Source organism: Pleurodeles waltl, chromosome 2_2 (genome assembly GCF_031143425.1).
Source record: "Pleurodeles waltl isolate 20211129_DDA chromosome 2_2, aPleWal1.hap1.20221129, whole genome shotgun sequence".
Lineage (NCBI taxonomy): Eukaryota > Metazoa > Chordata > Amphibia > Caudata > Salamandridae > Pleurodeles > Pleurodeles waltl.
In genome coordinates this window covers 962757884-962780019 of record NC_090439.1, presented here as the reverse complement: position 1 = coordinate 962780019, position 22136 = coordinate 962757884, and the positions used below count along the sequence as shown (strand labels likewise).

General features: G+C 45.9%; 1 long non-coding RNA gene across 3 annotated transcripts in view; it reads left to right on the top strand.

Annotated features, from left to right (window-relative positions):
• Positions 1-1010: 1010 nt before the first annotated feature.
• Positions 1011-22136, top strand: part of LOC138274356 (uncharacterized) — a 369814-nt gene continuing 348688 nt past the window's right edge. For all 3 annotated transcript variants that reach the window (XR_011200373.1, XR_011200375.1, XR_011200374.1), the window contains exon 1: positions 1011-1141. This is a non-coding gene — a long non-coding RNA (uncharacterized lncRNA). The remainder of the gene's footprint in view (positions 1142-22136) is intronic.

The following is a 22136-nucleotide window of genomic DNA, read 5'->3' as shown; positions in this document are numbered from 1 at the left end:
TGCGTTGAGCAAAGAACTCAGGGGGCTTCTTTACAAGCCCCTTGCGCCACGCGGCGTCACTTTTTATGTGGTAAACAGTGATGCACCGGCGGCACAAGGGGCTTGTAAATATGCCCCCCAATGTCTGGGAAAAAAACACCTGAATTTGAGATGTCACATGTCTAGTAGAAAGACCTGGTTGTGATGTCTGTGGGTCAGAGAAAAAAAATCGGAACCCGGCTCTCCTTCCCTCCGCAAGGTGTGATCTTGGGCAAGGCTGCTGGACTCCCCAGCCTCTCAAGCAAATTCCGCCCCTGAAAGGGGCATAAAGGGCCGGCGCCATAACGGCCGCCTTGGACCCGGAAGGGACCGGTCAAACTGTTTTTGGCAAAATGTCGCACCCATGCAAAGGCGACGCTTCCACTCCACCCCCTCACAATAAAACACGGTTTGGGGGAGAGGGCGTGAAAAACAAAGGAAGACCATTGGGGTTGCGGGGTTTGAATCATGAATCATTCAACCCCCCCCCCAATGAGGAAACAGGTATTCACCTGCAATGGGTACGGGGGACATTTAAGGGAGCGTGCTGTCCCATATCCAGCAAACGGACAGAGGACAAACCAGGATGGCGCGCCAATCCAGAAGGAAGAAGGAAGGCTTTGCCACAGTAACTGAATGTGAAGACTAACAGGCAATTACACAGGTGTCTATAACAATAAAAGTGGCCAAGATTTATCCATGACCAAGTGTGGACAGACATGTTTGTGAAATGATTTTGAAATTATAAATAACTGGAGTGAGACAAGTGCGGACGTTATGTTGCCCAAGACAAGAATTAAATGACAAAAGCCTGAGGGCAGAATCCGCAGCCATGGAAAGCAGGGAGAAACTGTTCTTGCGAAATGGTCTTTTGTGACAATGCAGTCTCTTCTCCAGCATGTGGTTTCCTGTCAGGCCAGACTGGTTCCCCAACCTGTCCGCCCAGTGTCCAGTCTTCAGGTATGCGTGATACTGATGGGCAGTCCGTTTCTAAACACTTCCTACTGCGATAGTGGAAAGGATCAGAGGCAAAGGAGATAACTTGCACAGGATCACACCGTTCTGGATACGAGAGAGCCGGGATTCTGCAGCTTATTATTATATGAGATCTCGACAGCTAAAGGTAAAACCCCTTTCTATTGAGCTCATGGCACTTTAGGAATTAAAATTTTATGAACAAATTGGATAAGGGCTCCGAGACGAGCAACGCCTGTACTGTGTGTAATGAAAATGCAGTTCAAAACGAGGGGCGGGGAATGTGCTCTGTTTTTGTACTGCTCAATATCAAACTCAATATATTCACCCATTGTACCTTTTTAAGTATTAAGTGGATATTTACAAGCCCCTAGCGCCTGCTTGTACCTCACTAGCGCTAAGACGGGGTCAAGGAGTCCTTTTCCCCATGCCAAAGCTCACTAAGCATTGCACCACTTTGTAACCCTTTGCACCACATTATAATATGCTGGGGGGGCGCGTTCTTCCGTTAGGAGGCCGAGAAAAATTGTCAGTGAAATTTAGGAGATTCACTGCACCATTTTCCGTCATTTTTAATGCCTGCCCAAGACATTGTTTCCTATTGGTCTCCCCAAGCTGGGGCACATCATTAAATAGAGTGCTACTAGGGTGATATTACGGGGTGCAAGAAAAGTGGTGCATCCTAGCTGATGTGCCATTTCTTGTAAATATGCCACTAAGCACTATCTCCAGGCGCTAATAAGATTACAGTTTGAGACTTCGCCTGTGATTGTGTTTGGCGTGGATAAATGTTTATATTGCATGTGGATGAAGAGTTAGGTGTGGACTTGCAAGGCACACACAATTCAGCTTATTCTGTAACATTTTAATAATTTATATGCATGGTTTTTTATTTGAATTGTCGTGTTAGTGCTTTTGTTATGTATTTTTATTGTGTCTTTTGAGGTTTGCCTTGTTTTTGGTGAAGGTGTGTTACCCCGATGGCTCCTGCAGAGGATGAGTCCATACAGTAGCTTCTGAGGAATATTTGCATTCGGTATCTCTTCCGTGACATGGTTCAAGTCCCGTGGACAGGAGACCCGGCTGCAGACTGCGCAAGTCTCGAAAGAGGACTCTCTCAGCAGTTTGAGTTGGAAAAGGAACCCAAAATCTGGGCAAAACGAACTGATTTAGGGGGTGTCATGTGTCTAATGGGAAGTCCTGGTTATGCTGCAGGTCACAGAAAGAATTCGGGTCCTGGCTCTACCTGCCACTGCAAGGTGTGATCTTGGGCGAGGCAGCTCAACTTCCAAAGCAAGAATTAAACGACAAAAGCCAGAGGACAGAAACCGCAGCCATGGGAAGCAGGGAGGAACTGTTCTTGCGAAATGTCCTTTTGTAACATAGCGGTCTCTTCTCCAGGAATGTGGTTTCCTGTCAGGCCAGACTGGTTCCCCAACCTGTCCGCCCCGTGTCCAGTCTTTAGGAATGCGTGATGATGACGGGCAGCCCCTTTCTAAGCAGCTCCTGGATCAGAGGCAAAGGAGATAACATGCACAGGATCACACCGTTCTGGTCACAAGAGAGCTGGGAGTCTGCAGCTTTGCCTCGTGGACAAGTTACCTTTTTCAGTATAAAGATATCTGCTTTATTTTTAGATTGTCGTATATAGCGCAGAACCCAAATGAGCAGGTTTCCGATCGCTAAATATATATTGTAAAAAGGTCAGTTAAGTCTATAATTTTTTTTGGGACACAGTATGCAACTGAAGTAGTATAGTTAATATAAAACGTCATCTGTCTAGAACAAGGCGAGTAAGAACAGTAAAGAGATCACGCCGTGAAAATAGAGAAAAAGTAGTCCACAAACCCAGCGAGCCGCGCATGTTTTCTGTACTTGGTCGTTGCGGTCAAGGAGGGCTAACCACCGGAAAAGGCATGACGTATGCATGGCTTCCACTAATGAAAGGAAGCGGATTCTAACAGGCAAGCCAACTTGCCAATGAAAGACACTGACGTGACGTCGATGGGGCTCCGAGCCCTTTTCTAATACCTAAAGCGTCTTGCTAGCAATACGCATGAGTGAGCGCATGCGACGCAAGCTCAACCCTAAAAAAGGATTTTTGAAAGGCAAGCGCATGAATGAGTGTTAGTGCTGGGCCTACGATGGGTGTGGTTAAAATCCAAGATACATACCAACACATCGGAAAAGCAGGCTTGCGCGCTGCTATGCTTGACCTAATAAAACTGACAGGAGATCAGGAAGGTTGTGCACATCATAGAGATATATATACATATATATATATATGTAATTTAAAAATGTTACCTTTTGAAGCAGACTGTGAATTAAACATTTCTATGGTCTGTGGAAGGATGTAAGAAGGTTAAGTGCCTCAATTACTCCAGTTCTCTTCACACCACTCTTTTCTGGAGTCTCTTTGTTGAACATTTATGCATTTTCTCTTCATATCTTTCTGAAACACTCAATTTGCATATCTCATACCTTAACTCGTTCGTCTTCAGCAACCTTTTTACACTCTCCCTTGCACACATAGTTCTGTGCATTTTCTTCTCTGCACCAATCCTAACCCCACACGCAAGGCACAAACTCACCTGTACACATTGCATTTTCTTTAACTTTCACCCTGTCAATATCTGAACATCTGTGTGCCTCCTTCACAAAATTACACATATTATCATAAATATAATTGGCACACCTGCCTATTGCTATGTGCATGGGTTCTGAACTCCTTTATGGCCCACTGATGGGCACTGTGACAAAATCGCACTGTGTTCGTCTCAGCCTCTACAGCTCTTATTTGTAGTCCAGCCACAACCTAAACTCATACAGCTATATATGAGTGACTGTTTTCACACCACACCCTTTACAAGAGAAATATTTTTCATGAAAACAATTACTGAAACACCACATACTGGAAAATGCAAAAGCTTTAGGGCAATGCAAGAGTATGTAAAACGTGAAACATAAACAACGTCACTGTTCCAAGGCTGAGATGGCAGTGTTTGTTTTTGCTGGCTACAGCTGTCGCCGGTGGCTGGACACAAGGGGTTGGGGGCGGCCACTTATAGAAGAGATACCACTCCCACCCAATTCACTGGAAATTGGAGCCATACAATTCAGAACATAATGTGATACATGCATTAATAGGGTGACCACTCGTCCGTAATTTTCACGGACTGCCTGTAATTTTGCCCTGTTTTCCATGATGAAAGGCTTAACAGATAGCGTTTGTCCATAATTTTAGCCTTTCATCTAAAGGACAAAATGTAATTAGGACAGATCAGTTTCCCCAGCCGGATTGAAAGGCAGGGAGTCACCTCTGCACAGAGGGAGTGGCAGACAGATAAGAAAAGGCATTCTTACTGGGGTGTCTCCTTCCCTAAAGAAATGCAAATGTGCACAACTGGTAAATCTGCAAATGTAAAGGGGCTTGGAAACCTGCATTGACTTCAATCAAAGGAGTCACTTGAAGCTTTCTGATGACAAAATATATTTTCTTTTAGGGAGGTACTGTAAGGGTATTCCAAGGTGAGCTGTGGAGTGTGTGGTTTTATTGGACTGCTATAAAAAAAAATTAGTACTAGGTATAAACTGTATATTATTGAAATCTGTACTTTAGAAGGACTTTTTTTTATTTAACCAAAATGTTTTTGTGCATTTTGTAGCAGCCTATATTATGATGTGTGTAATGCATGTTTAAAATAAGGACTTACACATTCTCAGTTCTTTCAGAGACCTCTGTACCTCATAGTACTAACAAACATTGGCAAAGTCAATAGGTCTCGTCTATGCAAAAGTTACTGGCTTTGCCAATGTGTTTTAGCCATGTTATGCACCAGAGTAGCTGCTGTTCAGCATGGCTAAAAGTTAGTGGCATTGTGGTGTAGAGTGGAGAAGAGAGGCATAGGAGCAGTGGCGTAGGGCAGTGGTTCCCAACCTATGGTCCGGGGACCCCTGGGGGTCCGCGAAGCCATCTCAGGGGGTCCGCGAAGCCATCTCAGGGGGTCCGCGAGAGCCTAGACAATTAAAAAATATTAACAAATATTGACAAATTAGGCCCCCAGCTTCCAGTAATGACTCAGACGGGAGTCCCCGGATTCCCATGATGATTCCGTGGGGGTCCCTGGGTTCCATTAATGTTAAAGTGGGGGTCCACAGAAACCAAAAGGTTGGGAACCACTGGCGTAGGGTACAGTGGTGCAGAGCAGAGTGCAGTGGGGTACAGTGTAGTTTTATAGAGTGCATTGGTGTAGAATGCAGTGGTTTAGAGTGCAGTGGCATGGGACAGAGTAGAGTAGCATACAATAGAGTGGCAGAGAGTGCAGTAGTGTAGAGTGGTGCAGCGCCATAGAGTTCAAAGTAGACTCATGTGGCATAGGGTGCAGTGGCGTAGAGTGGTGCAGAATGGAGTAGCATAGAGTGGTGCAGAGCAGAGTAGAGCATAGTGCTGTAGAGTGTAGTGGCATTGAGGGGAGTGATGCAAAGTAGAGTGACATAGAGTGCAGTGGCATAGAATTCAGTTGTACGGAGTAGAGTGATGTAGAGTACAGTGGCAGGGAATGCAATGTTGCAGAGTAGAGTGTCAGTGCAGAAGTGTAGAGTGGCACAGAGAGCAGTGGTGTAGAGTACAGTGGTGCAGAGCACAGTGGCACACAGTGCAGTTTAGAGTGTAGTGCGTAGATTGCAGTGGCATAGAGTGGCATGGGGCAGAGTAGAGTGGCAGAGTGCAGTACTGCAGAGTGGTGCAATGGCATAGAGTGCAGAGTAGACTTGTGTGGCATAGAGTGCAGTGGCATAGAATGGAGTAGTGTAGAGTGGTGCAGTGCAGAGTAGAGTGCAGTTGCATAGAGTGCAGTGGCGTAGAGTGCAGTAGTACAGAGTAGAGTGGTGTAGAGTGCAGTGGCAGACAGTGCAATGTTGCAGAGTAGAGTGTCAGTGCAGTGGCATAGAGTGGTACAGAGAGCAGTGGCGTAGAGTACAGGGCAGTGGAGTGCAGTGCAGATGTTTAGAGTGCATTGGCAGAGAGGGCAGTGGCATAGAGTGGCATGGGGAAGAGTAGAGTGGCATAGAGTGCAGTGGAGTAGAGTGGCATACAATAAAGTGGCAGAGTGCAGTAGTGCAGAGTGATGCAGTGGCATAGAGTGCAGAGTAGACTCGCATGACGTAGAGTGCAGTGGCCTAGAGTGGTGCAGTGCGGAGTAGTGTAGAGTGGTGCAGTGCGGAGTAGAGTGCAGTAGGACAGAGTAGAGTTGTGTAGAGTACAGTGCAAGAGAGTGCAATGTTGCAGAGTAGAGTGTCAGTGCAGTGGTGTAGAGTGGCGTACAGTGGTACAGAGTGCAATGATGTAGAGTACAGTGGTGCAGAGTAAAGGGCAGTGGAGTACAGTGCAGAAGTTTAGATGCATTGTCATAGAGGGCAGTGGCATGGGTCATAGTAGAGTGGCATAGAGTGCAGTGGAGTAGAGTGGCATACAATAGAATGGCAGAGAGTGCAGTAGTGTAGAGTGGTGCAGTGGCATACAGTGCAGAATAGACTCGAGTGGCATAAAGTGCAGTGGTGTAGAGTGATGCAGAGTGGAGTAGTGTTGCATGGTGCAGAGCAAAGTATAGTGCTGTAAAGTGCAGTGACCTAGAGTGGAGTTATGTAGAATAGTATAGAGTACAGTGGAATAGTGTATTGGTGCAGAATGCAGTAGTACAGAGTAGAGTGGTGTAGAGGATAGTGCTGGCCAGTGCAGAGTTGTAGAGTAGAGTTTCAGAGACAGCACATTTTTGATTGAAATGACCATTACATTGCTCAGACATGCAATTTTTCTAAAACAAACTATACAGTGCACAGAGAATGATGTGTGGAAATTGCATCACCTAATGCAATTATTTGTTTTAATCATATAAAAGCATTTGTTTCCAGCACAGTTCAGATTTAACAAAAATGTGCTTCATTTGTATTCCCAATTCTGATGTATTCTGAAGTTTATTCAGATGTTGTCATGTGATAGAAAAAACACTTTCCTAACCCTAGTATCCAGCAAGAGTGTCGTATAAATCCTCTCACTTTGAAGCCATAGAAAGAAAAGTAAGCACTAATTCCCACTGAAGACAGAGCCTGGCATTTGACCTTGTTCTTTGAGTGCACAGCAAATGTGGTGAGATAAGAACACGATTTACAGGCTTGTTTACAGAAAGGGAGCCCTCGGAAGGATACTGTAAGTAAGGTTTGGGCAAGGGTTTGGGCATAGCCTAAAACAAAATGTGAGTTACAAACCAAAAAGCCAATAGCAAGCAACGGGCAGAATGCATTCCCAAGGAAGCTCTATGAGTGTACTTAAAGTGACATCTGTGGGATACTTTGTGGGGAAAGTCCAGTATTTTAGCCCAGTCCATCTCTTGCAGAGGTTTGGCCACAGCAATCACCCAGGAAGTATGACGAGAAGACCTGGAGTGGTCTCAATGTTGCAGGAAAGGTCTGTACACCCAATCCATCAGTTTGCCACCAGTCCCTATAGTGTAGAGCTTCTGGCACACCTCATTTAGGGTTAGTGCTAGGTGGCAGATATGAAATAGGGCATTTAATGATTGTTTAAGGTGGTTGCAAGTAAAGAGTTGACCAGGGTGAAGATGATAGTCTGTCCCAAGGGTTTGGAAATGTAGTATATCGCTGTCCAGAAACAAATCCCTCAATTTTAAGACACTTGCAGCATGCCACTGATGGAGTTGCTCTGAGCACATTCATCCTGTGCGAATGGGAAGGCTTAGCAAAGGTGGTGCAGGACCACAGGGTTTCTTTGTGTCAGTGAGTTTACAGGTTATAGTAAGGCAAGAGAAAGCTGTGCATGAGAAACCCGGATGGTGATCCGTAGAATGGTCAGTAGGAAACAATGAGCAGTGCAGTAAGCCCTCCTTAAAACTCTTTATGGATAAACCCCATCTCATGCAGGGGGGTAGGCAGAAAGCCAGCGAGCCTCCCATTGGACCTGTGCAGCTGAATAATGGCGTTCTAAGCACAGAATTCCTAATCCACCCATAGTCACTGGTAGCTTTAGAGTGGAAAGAGCTACCCAACGGCACCCCAGCGACCAAATCAGATGTACGGCATGTCTGAAGAAGGAAAGAAGGACGAGCAGGGTAAGGTTTGCAAAATAATACCATCATCGGGGTAGAACACCATCTTCACTAGTGCCACGTGGCCCACTATAGAAAGCAGAAGAGAAGAACAAAAAGCAAACTGGGCTCGGAGGGACCATGACGCCCTGCCGAGATTTCCATCCTGCAAATAAGTGGGAGAATGGTAGATATTAATCACTGGGTATTGAAAGGTAACTGGTTCCCTGTTCAATCTGAGGTCTAATAGTATATAAAGGGGAAAACAGTGCCATGTTAAACACTAATTACATTTTAAAATGTTTACATTTTGTTTGTGCAATTTACATCCCAAATATTTTGAAGAATCTATGTGAACTTGACACTTAGGGATAATCCAGATCACTAGTTTGGCTTTTGCTCAATTTCAAAACCATTTGAAGACATGGACGAAGCGGGCAATTGCCTTGCACAACCTTGCAAGGGGTCTGGCCCCTGCTCACCCTTCACAAGCACAAACAGCACACCATTGCACCAGAAGAGTTTGCCAAGGTGGCTGGGTGCTGCTTGTTTAACCACTTGACAGTGCCTCTTCTGTTTCTCACCTGTCTGCAGAGACAGCTCCCCAGGTATGCAATACCTTCCCATGGTCTTGGTGGACCTATCTTGTCTTATTTTAGGAATTGTCCCACCGTGTTCTTCTCTTCCTTATTTATCTGGTTCTTAGCAACAATCTCTCATTTGATCTCAATTTTATCCTCCTCTTTTATTATCTTTGATTGGTAGTCAGGGCTCCCAGTTCTGAGATAAATGTAGAGTCTGAGACATACACTCTAGTGCTCTGAGACTACAGATAAGTTGTGGGTACCCCACATCCTGACATTAGGTGTGAGACTGTCGCCAACACCCTCTGCCCTACCTCATTACATTTTTTTTTAGGTTTAAACTCCATGGGCGGTTGGGGTGAACTAGATGTTTTTGTTCAATTTATTTAAACTAGCATAAGGTTATTTACCTTAATGTTTCCCAAACTGTTTGCCAGGGGTTTTAAAATGTTCAGAACCATAATCAAAATGTTGTTGTTAATTTCTCTTTAGGAAAGATTGGGTAGATTTGGGAAGGGATGGTGGCCTTGACACCTTGCTAAAAGGGCATTACCTTACTACTGATCAAGGACGTAATGTGACACCTGAATGTAGCATACCAGGATGCAATCACAAAAAGACCACAGTAAATAAATAGTGCTACATTAAAAAAGAGTAAATAAATGCACTGATAACATCGTGAGGCATGGCCTCTCTTGGGGGTGTCTGTAAAACGGACCTTTCTTCTTGAATTTTTGTCATAAATTTTGACCCTCGTCCTGAATTTTTGTCCAGAATTTTGACCCTTTGTCCTGAAAGTTTACAGTCCTGTCCAGAATTTGCCTCAATGCCAGGTGGTCGCCCTATGCATTAACTGCTCCTTGTATAGTGCTCTCCTGCATTAGTATGCATTCATAGTGCTTTTGGTTAGTTTGTGGTGCATTCCACGTGGGCAGGGTTTGCAACAGGCAAGAGCCTGTTAAATACATTGTTACATGCCATGGAGAGCATGTCTGATTGGCTTCAGAGTAGTTGCGCAGTGTGCTTGTTGCAAAGGTACACTTTGCTACCCGTGTATTTTTTTCACACTCAAAGCGAAGCAGTGTGCTGTAGGTGCTTCTAAAATGTGGTGCTTTTTTGTGAGGTGATTTTTTGTCTTCTGTGTCACCGGTGTCATTACCTTTAGTGACAAGTGTTTGGGCTCTCGAGAGGCCAACTAGTATCAATGTACGGAAAGGCTATCCAGGGGACCACAAAGTAAATGCCTCTGCACCCATCTGTTATATATCTCTGTTTTAGCAGCTTCCGTTCTGAAAGTGCAGTGTAAACTGAATTCACCAGCTAACTCGGTGGGCACGGAATTGTTTCCAGAGATTCTGTTAGGTGACCACTGTACCAGTGAGCGTGCCGTGTAGAATGTGAAAAGATTGAGACTGTAGTTAATTCTTATTATGCATTTTCATCCTGATTATTAGGTTCTCCGTAATTTTTATAGTATGTTTCCCTTACCCCTATGCTGACTTTTTCTGCGATAGCAATAACCACTTTGCAACTTCCACAAAGAGGACAACTACTACATGACGTTGCAAACCTCTAGAAACATATACTACATACAACGTTTAGTGGCTCTAAGCGGTAAACACGGGATATATTTCAAGATGACCAGCTAAAAATGGTGTAAGAATTTGTGAACGAGGGGTCTGATGAACAGCTGATTTGTGAATGCAGGGTACGAATTAGCACAGCAAAAAACGTCCACTGCAGCCCATAATTGACATTGCAAACCAAAATGCACACATAAGGAACCACTGTGAGTTGTAAGCAGAAAAGTTCGGCAAAGGGTCCGACTATGTCCGATTCTCAGGAGGAGCAGATTGAAAGCTGACACGGTGCACACTCGTAGACAATGAACCACTTTAAAATAGAAATCATGACTCACCAGGATAAAATACATCGGCGTTAATTTTCAGAACATTTAGTATAAGAAGCAGCACAGGATCTAAATGTTGAGCAACCATAAAATAAAAGTGCATTTTGAATTCATAAAAGCGGAATAATGACCCAAACTCGTATTAAATAAGAAAGAAACGCAGCCCATGAGAAAAACATGGACTTAATGCAATAAGGAATAATCCCTTTTCCATAATATCTGTTTGCAGCTGGGAAAATAAGTCCTAACTGCGCTGAAATCTGGATTTAGCCAAATCAGGCAATGATCTGAATATCACAGCCCAGGTTACCCAGTATGACTAATTTTCTTCAATCTACACAGCGTTGCACATGGAGTTCGGAGACAATGCTGGAGCCCATCAATCAGGCTTAAGCTGCTAAAGCACTTTTCTATCAATAAATGTTAATTATAAGGTTTTCCTGCAAAGCAAAGCCCAGTCTCCAGGATCACCTTGAATTGTCTGGTCATTGCTCACGTTCACTCAGGATAGCTAGAACTTACATGAGGGCTCTGAGCAATGTTAATGTTCCATCACCAGGTACAGCCCATACAGCACTGTCTGCAGTAAAGATGTTAAATCTGGGTAGTGTGGTCACTAGTTTTAAAGGAGACGTGAAATTGGCGTTGTTAAAGCCAATATGTCTGGCCTTTGGGACCTATTAGCTTTGCTAATTCCATTTTGCGAAAGTTAGAAATGGGGACTTTGGTTGGCAGTCAGGTTACCCCCTGTCCAAGCAAGGTCCCTCACTCTAGTCAGGGTAAAAGAAAATCACCCTCAGCTAACCCCTGCTCAACCCCTTGGTAGCTTGGCACGAGCAGTAGGCTTAACTTAAGAGTGCTAGGTGTAAAGTATTTGTACCAACACACACAGTAACGTAGTGAAAACACTACACAATGACACAACACAGGTTTAGAAAAATAGAAAATATTTATCGAAACAAAACAAGATCAAAACTACAAAAATCCACAATACATAAGTCAAGTTATCAATTAAAAAGCAAAAAGAGTCTTTATGTATTTAAAACACACACTAACACTGTTAGAGTAAAAATGTACCTTGGGTGCGTCAAAAATAACCCAGCACGGGCAAATGTGCGTCAAAAAGGGCTTGCGATGCATCAATTTTACTCACGAGCGAGACCTTGCGTTGTTTCTCCTTTCATCGGGGCGCATAGTTTCTTCTCTCTGCTGGAGAGTGATGCGTCGATCCGGTCAGCACTTTCGGGTCCGGGCAGGCCTTGCGTTGTTTTTACATGCCCAGCGGTGTTTGCGTTGGAAATCCAGCTGCATGATGATCCGAAAACCATGCAGCGCGGGTTGCAATCTCACCAGCCTCCGTCAGCGATGCTGCGCACTGTTTCTCCAACTCCGTGTGTCGATTCTTCAGTCGTGTTGCAGGTGAGTGTCGATTTTCAGCCACGAAGCCCTCGGCGGGTCGTTTTATTCAGCCACAGATCGGAGTTGTGTCGATCTTTTCCCTGCACAGCGTTCTGTGCATGTATTTCTTCCTCTTAGGCTGCCAGTTTCTCCTTCCAGGGTCCCGGGAACTAGATGGGCACCACAGGGCAGAGTAGGAGTCTCTCCAGAGACTCCAGGTGCTGGCAGAGAGAAGTTTTTGCTGTCCCTGAGACTTCAAACAACAGGAGGCAAGCTCTAAATCAAGCCCTTGGAGATCTTCACAAGATGGAAGGCACACAAAGTCCCGTTTTTGCCCTCTTACTCTGGCAGAAGTAGCAACTGCAGGATAGCTCCACAAAGCACAGTAACAGGCAGGGCAGCTCGTCTTCCTCAGCTCTTCAGCTCTTCTCCAGGCAGAGGTTCCTCTTGGTTTCCAGAAGTGTTCTAAAGTCTGTGGTTTTGGGTGCCCTTCTTATACCCAATTTCTCCTTTGAAGTAGGCCTACTTCAAAGCAAAGTCTCTCTTGAATGTGAAATCCTGCCTTGCCCAGGCCAGGCCCCAGACACTCACCAGGGGGTTGGAGACTGCATTGTGTGGGGGTAGGCACAGCCCTTTTAGATGTAAGTGACCACTCCTGCCCTCCCTCCTAGCACAGATGGCTCATCAGGATATGCAGGCAAAACCCCAGCTCCCTTTGTGTCACTGTCTAGTGTGAGGTGCAACCGGCCCTACTGTCAAACTGACGGAGGAAGGGAATCCACAAACAAGCGGAGTCACAGAAATGGTAAAAGAAATAAAATGCTCACTTTCTAAAAGTAGCATTTTAAAAAACACAATCTTAAAATCAACTTTACTAAAATATGTATTTTTAAATTGTGAGCTCAGAGACCCCAAACTCAATATGTCCATCCACTCCCAAAGGGAATCTACACTTTAATCAGATTTAAAGTTAGCCCCCATGTTAACCTTGCAACAGTGAAAAACAAATTTAGCTATAATTCACTGTCAGGACATATAAACCATATTACTATATGCCCTACCTTAACCATACACTGCACCCTAACCTTGGGGCTACCTAGGGCCTACCTTAGAGGTGTCTGACATGTAAGAAAAGGGAAGGTTTAGACCTGGCAAGTGGGTACACTTGCCAAGTCGAATTTACAGTTAAAACTGCACACACAGACACTGAAATGGCAGGTCTAAGACATGATTACAGAGCTACCTATGTGGGTGGCACTACGAGTGCAGCAGGCCCACTAGCAGCATTTGATTTACAGACCCTGGGCACCTCTAGTGCACTCTACTAGGGACTTACTAGTAAATCAAATATGCCAATCATGGATAAACCAATCAACCATAAAATTTACACAGAGAGCATATGCACTTTAGCACTGGTTAGCAGTGGTAAAGTGCTCAGAGTTCAAAAGCCAACAGCAACAGGTCAGAAAAAATAGGAGGCAGGAGGCAAAAAGATTGGGGACGACCCTGCATAAGCAAAAAAGTCCAGCAGCGATGCTGTGCAGCATGGCCGAAACCCCTCCCCCCAAAAAAACAGTAAAATAAATTTCAATTAGACAACTGTAACAACTGCTTCTTTTTTATGCACATACATACTTGCTGAGTGCACGCACATGCATTATTACACTTGTTTGTGTCTGCAAGATCATGCCTATATACTGCCCAAAAGTAACGTACAATCAAGGAGATCATTTAACCAAAATTCTATTTTTTTTTTTTAAGTTTGTGTTTATTGTAAAACAGCTAAATAAATATTTTAGTGCAAAGAATAGAATGTAAAAGTTGATATGGCAAGAAATAGTAAACGTTGAATATAATAAGAAAAAATTAAAATATAATTAAATATATGAAAAGAAATGCAGTGCACCTATGCTGGAGAGTAGCGCAATTAGAGAAAAATTAATGGGGAGGGGAATGGGTAATGAAAGGGAGAATGATCTAATCATGTTGAAAGGATATAACAAGATATACATAAAAAAAACCTGTAAACATTAAAACAAGTCAAGTATGATCATCTATAAACGTGCAATTTTAACATTAAGATATCACTATAAAGGGTAGAAACATGTGTTCAGGGTGGTTGTCCTACCTCAGCTGATACAGTAATAATTGTACTAATAGAAGTGGAGATTAGGGAAAGATAAGTAGTTAGTGGAAACCCTAATAAATCTCTCTTAATAGCCAATGAAACAGGGGAGAAATAGGGGGTCATTCCGAGTTTGGCGGGCGGCGGTTGCCGCCCGCCAAGCGGGAACCGCCAATTGGCCGCTCCGCGGTCAGAAGACCGCGGGGGCCATTCTGACTTTCCCGCTGGGCTGGCGGGCGCCCGCCAAGGGAGCGCCCGCCGGCCCAGCGGGAAAGGGCCTGCAACACTGAAGCCGGCTCCGAATGGAGCCGGCGGTGTTGCAGGTGTGCGACAGGTGCAATTGCACCTGTTGCGCTTTTCACTGTCTGCTAAGCAGACAGTGAAAAGCATACTGGGGCCCTGTTAGTGGGCCCCTGCACTGCCCATGCCAGTGGCATGGGCAGTGCAGGGGCCCCCAGGGGCCCCAGGACACCCGTTCCCGCTATCCTGTTTCTGGCGGTTGGCTGGCGGGAAGGGGGTCGGAATCCCCATGGCGGCGCTGCTTGCAGCGCCGCCATGGAGGATTCGCCCAGCCGGGGCTAATCCGGTGGGAAACCGCCGGACCCGGTTTTCCGACCGCGGCTGTCGGAATGGGCAATGAAGCACCGCCAGCCTGTTGGCGGTGCTTCAGTTGTTCGTGGCCCTGGCGGTCAGAGACCGCCAGGGTCAGAATGACCCCCATAGTATCCAGTCTGTGATGAAAACAAACAGCATTCCACCAAGCTCGAAAAGTTACACAGTTGGCTTGTTTCCAATTTGATGTTATTAAATGCAATGCAACTGCTAACAGTAGATCTATCCATTTATATTTCAAAGTTACATGAGGGCTGTGTGAGGCTAAACTACCAAGAAAAATATTTGCGAGGGAAAAAGGAACATTTAAAAAATCTTGTTAATTTGCCACCAGACTAATCTCCAGAATAGGGAAATGGGAGGACATTCATATAACATATGTTTTAGATCTGCATTTGGATATGAACAGGACCAACATGCTACCTGTAGATAAGGAATTAAGTAATGTAGCAGTAAATAACAATCTGTGGTAGACAAATAAAGTGTTTGTGTAGTGTTAGCCGCTCATGTAGTTTTATGAATTTTAAGCCATAAATTGTCCCATAAAGTAGTTGGCCAGCATTCTGCTAAATCCCTTTCCCAGGCCAATTCAGTCTTAGACTTGATCCTAACCAGGTCCAAATGTAGAGACTCGTAGATAGCAGATGCTGAGGGATTAGTGTGTAATAAGGAAAAAAGGTTAGTCAACAAAGAGGAGAAGGTACTGATGACAAAGTGGAAGTGTACTGAGCAATGGAGGTGTGTAAAAGTTTGCATTGTGGTTTACATGTTGAGGGTAAGGAGTATGTCTTTTGAAGATCTGTAAAAGAGATAGACCCTCATTATGACATTGGGGGTACATCATTTACCGCAATGCTGACTGCGCCAACATTCCGCGGCGGCGGCGGATATGTTTTCACCATTTTATGACACACACACACCAATCAGTCATTATTCAGCCACAGACACAAGTCCGCCACACCAAAGGTCAGTGATAAACTGGTGGTATCAAAACCCACACCTTTACGCCAACAGAACAATGCCCATCACATTATGACCCACGAATCACCACGGCGGACATTCAATGGCAGTAAACCATTGGCGGTACAACCACTGTGGTCAAAATACACACACACACATACAAAACAACACTACATTGGACAATACCAAATACACACACCTGACACCTATACACACACTACACCCACACACCCACACCACTATAAAACACACACCCACATTACCCACAACCCCTTACAAATACAAACCATTGGCACAAGACAGACACCACGACTACAGACAAAACCAGAGCCACACACCACCTACACCTATACACCACCCACGCACCCCCAATCACACACCCCAACACATCACCCTACACACCCTCACCTACACAACACCCATGGCACCACAAAGACACCCCAGATTCTCAGAGGAGGAGCTGTAGGAGGCTGGACTGGCTTGTAGTGAGTACCAAGGGGTACTTACACCTTGCACCAGGCCCAGGTATCCCTTATTAGTGTATAGGGTGTCTAGCAGCTTAGGCTGATAGATAATGGTAGCTTAGCAGAGCAGCTTAGGCTGAACTAGGAGACGAGTGAAGCTCCTACAGTACCACTAGTGTCATATGCACAATATCATAAGAAAACACAATACACAGATATACTAAAAATAAAGGTACTTTATTTTTATGACAATATGCCAAAAGTATCTCAGTGAGTACCCTCAGTATGAGGATAGCAAATATACACAAGATATATGTACACAATACCAAAAATATGCAGTATAGTATTAGAAAACAGTGCAAACAGTGTATAGTTACAATAGGATGCAATGGGGACACATAGGGATAGGGGCAACACAAACCATATACCCCAAAAGTGGAATGCGAACCACAAATGGACCCCACACCTATGTGACCTTGTAGAGGGTCGCTGGGACTGTAAGAAAACAGTTAGGGTTAGAAAAATAACCCACCCCAAGACCCTGAAAAGTGAGTGCAAAGTGCACTAAAGTTCCCCAAAGGACATAGAAGTCGTGATAGGGGAATTCTGCAGGAAAGACACAAACCAGCAATGCAACAACGATGGATTTCCAGTCGACGGTACCTGTGGAACAAGGGGACCAAGTCCAAAAGTCACAAGCAAGTCGGAGATGGGCAGATGCCCAGGAAATGACAGCTGTGGATGCAAAGAAGCTGCTACTGGACAGTAGAAGCTGAAGGTTCTGCAGGAACGACAAGGGCTAGGACCTTCCCCTTTGGAGAACGGATCCCTCACGCCGTGGAGAGTTGTGCAGAAGTGTTTTCCTGAAGAAAGACTGCAAACAAGCCTTGCTAGCTGCAAGTCATGCGGTTAAGGTTTTTGGATGCTGCTGTGGCCTAGGAGGGACCAGGATATCTCCAATTGCGTCTGGGGACAGAGGAGGCGTCGAGCAAGACAAGGAGCCCTCTCAGAAGCAGGCAGCACCCGCAGAAGTGCCAAAACAGGCACTACAAAGTGGAGTGAAATGGTGCTCACCCGAAGTTGCACAAAGGAGTCCCACGCCGCCGGATGACAACTTAGGAGGTCGTGCAATGCAGGTTAGAGTGCCATGGACCCAGGCTGGACTGTGCACAAAGGATTTCCGCCGGAAGTGCACGGAGGCCGGAGTAGCTGCAAAAGTCGCGGTTCCCAGCAATGCAGTCTGGCGTGGGGAGGCAAGGACTTACTTCCACCAAACTTGGACTGAAGAGTCACTGGACTGTGGGAGTCACTTGGACAGAGTTGCTGGATTCAAGGGACCTCGCTCGTTGTGCTGAGAGGAGACCCAGGGTACCGGTGATGCAGTTCTTTGGTGCCTGCGGTTGCAGGGGGACGATTCCGTCGACCCACGGGAGATTTCTTCGGAGCTTCTAGTGCAGAGAGGAGGCAGACTACCCCCACAGCATGCACCACCAGGAAAGCAGTCGAGAAGGCGGCAGGATCAGCGTTACAGAGTTGCAGTAGTCGTCTTTGCTACTTTGTTGCAGTTTTGCAGGCTTCCAGCGCGGTCAGCAGTCGATTCCTTGGCAGAAGGTGAAGAAAGAGATGCAGAGGAACTCTGATGAGCTCTTGCATTCGTTATCTAAGGAAATCCCCAAAGCAGAGACCCTAAATAGCCAGAAAAGAGGGTTTGGCTACTTAGGAAAGAAGATAGGCTAGCAACACCTGAAGGAGCCTATCAGAAGGAGTCTCTGACGTCACCTGCTGGCCCTGGCCACTCAGAGCAGTCCAGTGTGCCAGCAGCACCTCTGTTTCCAAGATGGCAGAGGTCTGGAGCACACTGGAGGAGCTCTGGGCACCTCCCAGGGGAGGTGCAGGTCAGGGAGAGGTCACTCCCCTTTCCTTTGTCCAGTTTCGCGCCAGATCAGGGCTGAGGGGTCCCTGAACCGGTGTAGACTGGCTTATGCAGAAATGGGCACCATCTGTGCCCATGAAAGCATTTCCAGAGGCTGGGGGAGGCTACCCCTCCCCAGCCCTAACACCATTTTCCAAAGGGAGAGGGTGTAACACCCTCTCTCTGAGGAAGTCCTTTGTTCTGCCTTCCTGGGCCAAGCCTGGCTGGACCCCAGGAGGGCAGAAACCTGTCTGAGGGGTTGGCAGCAGCAGCAGCTGCAGTGAAACCCCGGGAAAGGCAGTTTGACAGTACCCAGGTCTGAGCTACAGACCTGTGGGATCATGGGATTGTGCCAACTATGCCAGGATGGCATAGAGGGGGCAATTCCATGATCATAGACATGTTACATGGCCATATTCGGAGTTACCATTGTGAAGCTACATATAGGTAGTGACCTATATGTAGTGCACGCGTGTAATGGTGTCCCTGCACTCACAAAGTCCGGGGAATTGGCCCTGAACAATGTGGGGGCACCTTGGCTAGTGCCAGGGTGCCCACACACTAAGTAACTTAGCACCCAACCTTTACCAGGTAAAGGTTAGACATATAGGTGACTTATAAGTTACTTAAGTGCAGTGTAAAATGGCTGTGAAATAACGTGGACGTTATTTCACTCAGGCTGCAGTGGCAGGCCTGTGTAAGAATTGTCAGAGCTCCCTATGGGTGGCAAAAGAAATGCTGCAGCCCATAGGGATCTCCTGGAACCCCAATACCCTGGGTACCTCAGTACCATATACTAGGGAATTATAAGGGGGTTCCAGTATGCCAATGTAAATTGGTAAAATTGGTCACTAGCCTGTTAGTGACAATTTGAAAGAAATGAGAGAGCATAACCACTGAGGTTCTGATTAGCAGAGCCTCAGTGAGACAGTTAGTCATAACACAGGTAACACATACAGGCACACTTATGAGCACTGGGGCCCTGGCTGGCAGGGTCCCTGTGACACATACAACTAAAACAACATATATACAGTGAAAAATGGGGGTAACATGCCAGGCAAGATGGTACTTTCCTACACAACCCCCCCCAAACGAAGGACAATAAGACTAGTCATTACCTGATGGGTCTTCATTGTCTAAGTGGAAATATCTGGAGAGTCCATCTGCATTGGAGTGGCTACTCCCAGGTCTATGTTCCACTGTATAGTCCATTCCCTGTAGGGATATGGACCACCTCAACAATTTAGGATTTTCACCTTTCATTTGTTTTAGCCAAAGTAGAGGTTTGTGGTCTGTCTGAACAATGAAGTGAGCGCCAAACAGGTATGGCCTCAACTTCTTCAGTGCCCAGACCACAGCAAAGGCCTCCCTCTCTATGGCAGACCAACGCTTTTCTCTAGGGGTCAACCTCCTACTAATAAAAGCAACAGGTTGATCCTGGCCCTCAGAATTAAGTTGTGATAGGACTGCCCCTACTCCTAATTCAGATGCATCAGTCTGGACATTGAAATTTTTAGAGTAACAAGGGCTTTTTAGGACAGGTGCAGAGCACATGGCCTGCTTCAGCTCCTCAAAAGCTTTCTGACAGTTTGCTGTCCATAATACCTTCTTAGGCATTTTCTTTGAAGTGAGGTCATTAAGAGGGGCTGCAATGGAGCCATAGTTCTTTATGAACCTCCTATAATACCCAGTGAGGCCTAAAAAGGCTCTCACCTGAGTCTGAGTAGTAGGGGGAACCCAATCTATAATAGTTTGGATTTTCCCCTGAAGTGGTGCCATCTGTTCCCCACCAACAAGGTGTCCCAGATAAACCACCTTCCCCTGCCCTATCTGGCACTTTGAAGCCTTGATAGTGAGGCCTGCCTTTTGCAGGGCCTCTAAAACTTTCCATAGGTGGACCAGGTGATCATCCCAGCTGGAGCTAAAGACAGCTATATCGTCCAGATATGCTGCACTAAAAGCTTCCAGCCCTTGCAGGACTGTGTTCACCAACCTCTGAAAAGTGGCAGGTGCATTTTTCAATCCAAAAGGCATTACTGTGAATTGGTAATGGCCTCCAATGATTGAAAATGCAGTTTTTGCTTTTGCATCTTCTGATAATTTGATCTGCCAATACCCTGCAGTCAAGTCAAAAGTGCTTAGATACTTGGCAGATGCCAGTGTATCTATGAGCTCATCTGCCCTGGGTATAGGGTGAGCATCAGTTTTGGTTACTTGGTTGAGACCTCTATAGTCTACACAAAACCGCATTTCCTTCTTTCTATCTTTGGAATGAGGTTTTGGTACAAGTACCACAGGAGAGGCCCATGGACTTTCAGAGTGCTCAACCACTCCCAGTTCAAGCATTTTCTGCACCTCTTGCTTTATGCAGTCTCTGACATGGTCAGGCTGCCTATAGATCTTACTTTTGACAGGCAAGCTGTCTCCAGTATCTATAGTGTGCTCACACCAAGAAGTGGTGCCTGGCACAGTAGACAAGAGTTCAGAAAACTGACACAGGAGATTTATGCAGTGGTCTTTTTGCTCAGCAGTAAGACAATCTGCTAGTACAACCCATTCCACCAGAGCATCTTGTTCTGTGGAAGAGAAGAGATCAGGGAGAGGGTCACTCTCTTCTTCCTGTCCCTCATCTGTTGCCATGAGCAGGGTGAGATCAGCCCTGTCATAGTAGGGTTTCAGGCGATTGACATGGAGCACCCTAAGGGGACTCCTGGCAGTGCCTAAGTCAACTAAGTAGGTGACTTCACCCTTTTTCTCAACAATTGTGTGGGGTCCACTCCATTTATCTTGGAGTGCTCTTGGGGCCACAGGCTCCAAGACCCACACTTTCTGCCCTGGTTGGTACTGAACCAAAACAGCCTTCTGGTCATGCCATTGCTTTTGGAGCTCTTGGCTGGCCTGAAGGTTTTTACTGGCCTTTTTCATGTACTCAGCCATCCTTGATCTGAGGCCAAGTACATAGTCCACTATGTCTTGCTTTGGAGCTTTTAAAGGTTGTTCCCAACCCTCCTTAACAAGTGTTAGAGGACCTTTCACAGGGTGACCAAATAGGAGTTCAAAGGGGCTGAAGCCCACTCCTTTCTGGGGTACCTCCCTGTAAGCAAAAAGGAGGCATGGTAAAAGGATATCCCATCTCCTGCGGAGTTTTTCAGGGAGTCCCATAATCATGCCTTTGAGAGTTTTGTTAAATCTCTCCACCAGTCCATTTGTTTGTGGATGATAGGGTGTAGTGAACTTGTATGCCACACCACACTCCTTCCACATGGCCTTTAAGTAAGCAGACATGAAATTGCTTCCCCTGTCTGATACCAGCTCTTTTGGGAAGCCCACCCTGGAAAATATTCCCAGGAGGGCCTTTGCCACTGCAGATGCTGTAGTGGTCCTTAGAGGAATTTCTTCCGGATATCTGGTGGCATGGTCCACTACCACCAAGATAAACCTATTGCCTGAAGCAGTAGGAGGGTCAAGGGGCCAACTATGTCAACCCCTACTCTTTCAAAGGGAACCCCAACCACAGGCAGTGGGATAAGGGGTGCCTTTGGAGTGCCACCTGTCTTGCCACTGGCTTGACAGGTTTCACAGGACTTACAAAATTCCTTTGTGTCCTCTGACATTCTAGGCCAATGAAACAAGGGAACAAGCCTGTCCCAAGTTTTCATTTGCCCCAAATGTCCAGCTAGGGGAATGTCGTGGGCTAGAGTTAGGAGGAACTTTCTGTACTCCTGAGGAATCACCAATCTCCTGGCAGCTCCAGGTTTTGGATCCCTTGCTTCAGTGTACAAGAGGTTGTCCTCCCAGTAAACTCTGTGAGAGTCACTGACATCCCCATTAGCTTGTTTGACAGCTTGCTGCCTTAGACCCTCTAGTGTGGGACAGGTTTGCTGTGCCACACTCAGCTCCTCCCTGGCAGGCCCCCCTTCACCCGAAAGCTCAGCAGTGTCTGCTTCCAGCTCCTCTGGTGTAGGTTCTGCACAGGGTGGAAATTCTTCTTCCCCAGAAGAAGAATCCACTGTAGAGGGACGGATAGTAGGTAGTGCTTTACTTCTACTAGCCCTAGCTTTAGAGAGAACTTGGTCCAT